Source organism: Triturus cristatus, chromosome 9 (genome assembly GCF_964204655.1).
Source record: "Triturus cristatus chromosome 9, aTriCri1.1, whole genome shotgun sequence".
In the NCBI taxonomy this organism is placed as follows: Eukaryota; Metazoa; Chordata; class Amphibia; order Caudata; family Salamandridae; genus Triturus; species Triturus cristatus.
The window spans coordinates 1,237,862,288-1,237,868,287 of NC_140592.1; positions in this window are offsets into that span (position 1 = coordinate 1,237,862,288).

Sequence of the window (6,000 nt, forward strand, 5' to 3'; positions counted from 1 at the left end):
CTTAATTACTAACTTGCTGATAAAGTAAAAAGAGAAAGGCCATGTTAAAAATGAATAAAGACAATTTCATATTAAGTAATACTGAAGAATCATGTCTGGGCCTTAGCAGAATCTTGTAGTGTCCTGCTGGACACATATGTATGTTTTCACACATACCTGTTTACCAGACACTCTCTGAAGACTGGCCTTTACTCCCACACCAATCCAACACAGGGGTCGCCAGTCAGGTGACCCTCGCATTACAAGAGCCCAAGCACTCGAACTTGTGGCCAGGTGAGTATAACATAGCATATGGGCCTAGGGCCCACAACTTTACATTGACAACGAGGATTCTGACACCCACTCTGTGCAGCTTTGCAGCTCGCCGCAGTGTCTGGTGAGGAATTCATTGGTGGCGCCACTATCGTCTACCCCGAGGAAGAGGTCATGTCGCCCCAAGAAAAGGGTGAACCCTTTCCTCGCCGGAGAGAGAAAATGGAGACTGTGCTTCTCCACCACATGTCTGCAACTGCTGCTGCCCGCCTTCAGAGAGACTCCATGAATCGAAGGGCGACATACTAAAGTAAGAGCAGTGCGATTGACAGGATGCCGTTTTCAGACACACCCTGGCCAATCAGTGGTGACGGGGCCCACACCATACCATGCCCCATACCTGAGAAGTGCTCCTGTAGTTAATTGCGGCACCCCACCAGCAGGAGGAGAAAGAATGAGCCCACTCCTGCACCAGCAGCACCCACATGGGTGACATGGTACGCAACTTTGAGAAAGCTGCCGTGGCATCCTGAAGTGGCTGCAGCGCCACCTAGCAGTTGATCGCTGCACTGCGGCCCCTCGGTGGAGCCTTATTTGTCCAAAGACAAGCCGCCCAGTATTAATGAAAAAAAATGCTAGTGTGATGTGCCCCATTTCCCGCACCCTCCGCCTCACTTTGCCCGCAGAGCACCAAGTGGTGCATGAAGAACCAGCGGCCTGGCGTGCGGCACTCCAGAGGACATCCGTAGTCATTTGCGGCACCCCGTGAGCAGGGAAGAAGATTGAAGCCGCACCCTCAGTGAGAAAATCCTGCACTACAATGCCAGCAATGCCCCCTGCTACATAAGGAAAGGAAGGAGAGAGTAAAGGAGCTGCGGCAGCCGACCTGCACCGTGTGTCCCTACCTGCCGGTAAGGTGGCCTTCATCCCTTCATGCTGCCAGCCCGACGGCTGCCAACGCTCCAGACAGAGGCCGAGGTTTCTCTCGGCTGCACTTTGGCCCTTTCTTGCTGTCAAGCCTCTCGCCCTGGTGTGGTGCGCGTCTACAGCACCATCTAGTGAAGACTCATTGTTACGCACGGAGCATCGGCACATTTGAGGCGGCCCAACGGGGCTAAGTATTGAACAAGACAAGCCGCACTGCCGCCCACAGGATTAAGAGCCCGCAGCGCCCCTGGTAAACACAGGAAACAGGAGAGCGACCCCACTGCACCCATGCACACAGAGCCCGTAATAGCTGACTCAGCCGGTAGGAGTGATTCTGGCGTGAGGCCCCATGCCTGTGTCTCCTCCCAATAAAAAAATTTAAAAAAAAACAGCAACCCTGAACTGTAGCCACGTTTACTACCTGCACAGATTCACCAGAGGTGGGCAGTGACCTGCACAGCTCCCCGTCTCCCATGCTGCAAAAGAGACCACAGCTGTGCAAGAGAACTGAGACTGGCTGAGAGAGCACTGTGCGCCCACTGGTGGTCAACTGCTGCCACCGCATGCCACCAGAATGCTGGCCTGGCCAGAGCAGAGAAACTAACTACCTCTCTCCCTGAAGGAGGAGTAAAGCATCATACACCCCTGGTGGCAAATGGCCACCACTGCAAGAGAGAAGAAAAGGCACACAGGGAGCTAGCAGAGGGCACCATTGAAGAGACAGAGCAAGTTTCACAGTAAGCATCTGGGTACTCTACCCTCTACCTCCCAAACGTACGACACCACCAGCGCTCCCCAGAGTCATGAGGGCAGGAAGGGCCCGGTGTGGCCCGAATACAGGAAGGAGATCGTCCCACAGTGGGCCAGAGACTGTTCAGAGAGTGCCCCCCCACACACTAAGACTGTGTCACACATTGTCCCATTACAAGCACGGGGAGAGCCTCATATCCCCTAGTGCCAAGCTGCCACCACGACAAATGTAAGGAGACCCTCACCTCTCAAGGCGATCTAGAGTTGCACCCTGAATACCTTGTCCAGGAGAAGAAAGGTATGGAAGAGGCTGAAGACCGGATCCATGAAAGCAAACCTACCTCCACTGCCATCCACAAACTGACTGATGCACATTTGAGAAGACGCGCCAGTCCTACAGACAGGACAGGACCTGCGAGAGGTCCAAGACGGGAGAAGATGCACAGTCCTTCAGACAGGACAGGACCTGCAAGAGGTCAGAGATGGGAGAAGATACACAGTCCTACGGACAGGACGGAATTGGCAGGAGGTCCAGGTGATGAGGACTGATGGCATGTGGCCTTACGCTACTTTGCACAAGATGAAGAGGAAAATACATGCAACGTGTGGCAGGATGCCACACTGCAAGCAAGAATTATAAAGGAGGAAAGAGCGTGTGACCAGACCTGTCACACTGAAAGACCTGACGGCCCCAGATGCACAAGAACAAAAGATCAAAGGGTGAAGAGACTGAGGACTCATGCCACTACCGGAGAGTACACCTACAGACACAAGCCAGCCACCAATGTGAAGCGACGTCCCTTGTGACAGCTCAGCAGGAGTCCCAAATGTAAGTCACCAGCAAGCTTGAACCACGTCTGCCCCACACTTCCTAGTGCGACCATCTGTTCACATTCACTGGCTAACGACCGCAGATACCGGAAGGAGAAGAATAGCACCAGCAAACACACCGAGCTATGTGGATGTGTCTTCCTAACAGTAACCCTTAGACCCTACAAGTGTTCATCACCTATCATCCAGGTCGTCTAATAGTAACCACACCATCAGTGCCATATGCATCACCCTAACAAAAGAAGGATCATCTCACCACCAGTGTGGAGCTTCACACACACAAACCATCAAGAGACCAAGGAGGCACTCCTTGCACCACGGGCAACCAATTGTTCAGTGACAATCCGATAGCTCCACCTGCACCTGGGTCGTGTTGGAGCCTAACCACACATCTCATCGTGAGATCTGATTGGCTGTCAGCACTTCATCCAAGAAGTGTTGGCAGCCATCTTGGGACCAATATACATGATAGCACCCCATTAAAAAGCATTGCAGTTAATAGAAGGTTTTAAGACTTTAGTTACATTATAAATCATTTGTTGATGGTACCTAACTCATTTTAGGAATTGTGGTATTTTCTAAGGTGATTTTACCATGTGAAAAAGCCTTCTGCTGGGATATCATGAATCATGTTTGAGAGAAAACTATGTTCTTATGCTTTTCCCACAGAGGTTTGGAAGGTGATCTATAAGCTAAACTGAGTGCATATTTTCTGTAAATTCACATTATTTTTCTCAGTCATGTGAGAATGAAGTCTGATATTCTCAGTAAAACATGTACATCCAACAAGGGCAGAGACTGTCCGTTGATTCCTTTGTGTTCTAATCCAGCTTTCCAGAGTGTTCCAAAGAACAACTAGAGCGCTAACAGTCCTACTTATAATAAACGTATGGCACACCTGAAGCCATCTTGATTGGAATAGAGTGGTAACTCTTAAAACATTTAATTTAAAAAGGAACAAAATGAGGGGGTCATTTTGTCATAGAAAGTATGATTAGTGCTGCAGAAAGATAAATTAGGGCACGTTTTGAGTGACTTCTCAAATCCTCTTCTATTTCATTAAAAAATTCTGACATGCAGACTGAAACATCCACTTTCAGTACCAGCAGCAGACTTCCCTGGTGAGCAGTAGCTTTACTACAGTGATCTAATGAGCAACTAGAGTGCTAACATTCTGAATTTATGGCAAATGTGTGACACATCTGAATGCCTTCTTGATGGAATCAAAGTAAAAAACTGAAAGTATTCCTACTGAGGAGACTGTAGTAAATGAGGCAATTAGGAAACTTTATAACAAATAAGTCTCCCAAGATGGCCACCAGAGACAAAAGAGCCCAAATGTAGCACAAATATCACCCAGATGTAGCCCAAGTATAGCCCAATGACAGAACGTCCCAGAGTGTTCTAAAGAACAACTAGAGCGCTAACAGTCTTACTTATGACATGCAGACTGAAACATGCTCTTTGAATACCAGCAGCAAACTTCCCTGGTGAGCAGTAGCTTTACTACAGTGATCTAATGAGCAACTAGAGTGCTACCATTCAGAATTTATGGCAAATGTGTGACACATCTGAATGCCTTCTTGATGGAACCAAAGTAAACAAGCATTGAAAAAGGTCTCGCCCTCGTTTAAGTTAAAGCAATTCTGTTAGTAATTAGCTTTGCTTGTATTAGTGTTTTTCAAACTTTCATGTACATAACATGCATATGTATGCATATATGTATATGTATGCATGCATTTATATTTATATAGATATGCAGATTATATATATATATATGTTTATATATGTGTTTTCAAAAGTTACCCCTTCAGGTGGAGTGCACACTCGGGATCGCTCCTTCATTACAGGTAGGTTTTTCAGCCACAACCTCTTAGCTTCAGCCAACGCGTTTCGGGCAGGAACGCCCTTCTCACTCCTATAAACAATCAAAATGGGATAATTGTGTGCTGTCCGCCTCACTGTACAATATATTCGGCATCTCCCGCTCCACTCAAACTGTACAATGCAAACAGCAAGCGGACCCGCGTGGCTTCGGGGGTGGAACTCCGATGTAGCAGCAGTCACACAGGAATTACCTCTTCCGCGTAGCTGACCAATTCCAACAGCACACGGACCCACGAGGCACAGGCGGTGGTGCTCCTCCGTGACCAAGGGCTGGTCATTAATTTGTTTTCAAAAGTTACCCCTTCAGGTGGAGTGCACACTCGGGATCGCTCCTTCATTACAGGTAGGTTTTTCAGCCACAACCTCTTAGCTTCAGCCAACGCGTTTCGGGCAGGAACGCCCTTCTTCATGGGCCGTGAGTGAAGGTGACGACAAGAAAGCACTGCCAGTAAAATCCCTAATTTATTTCACAATCAGCATGTTGTTAATCGCCCAATGCATTCTGGGACTGATAGTGCAAAATATCGCTAACCCATGTGGGCGTCGTCAGAGTCACTCCTATAAACAATCAAAATGGGATAATTGTGTGCTGTCCGCCTCACTGTACAATATATTCGGCATCTCCCGCTCCACTCAAACTGTACAATGCAAACAGCAAGCGGACCCGCGTGGCTTCGGAGGTGGAACTCCGATGTAGCAGCAGCCACACAGGAATTACCTTTTCCGCGTAGCTGACCAATTCCAACAGCACACGGACCCACGAGGCACAGGCGGTGGTGCTCCTCCGTGACCAAGGGCTGGTCACTAATTTGTTTTCAAAAGTTACCCCTTCAGGTGGAGTGCACACTCGGGATCGCTCCTTCATTACAGGTAGGTTTTTCAGCCACAACCTCTTAGCTTCAGCCAACGCGTTTCGGGCAGGAACGCCCTTCTTCATGGGCCGTGAGTGAAGGTGACGACAAGAAAGCACTGCCAGTAAAATCCCTCTTTTATTTCACAATCAGCATGTTGTTAATCACCCAATGCATTCTGGGACTGATAGTGCAAAATATCGCTAACCCATGTGGGCGTCGTCAGAGTCACTCCTATAAACAATCAAAATGGGATAATTGTGTGCTGTCCGCCTCACTGTACAATATATTCCGCATCTCCCGCTCCACTCAAACTGTACAATGCAAACAGCAAGCGGACCCGCGTGGCTTCGGGGTTGGAACTCCGATGTAGCAGCAGCCACACAGGAATTACCTCTTCCGCGTAGCTGACCAATTCCAACAGCACACGGACCCACGAGGCACAGGCGGTGGTGCTCCTCTGTGACCAAGGGCTGGTCACTAATTTGTTTTCAAAAGTTAC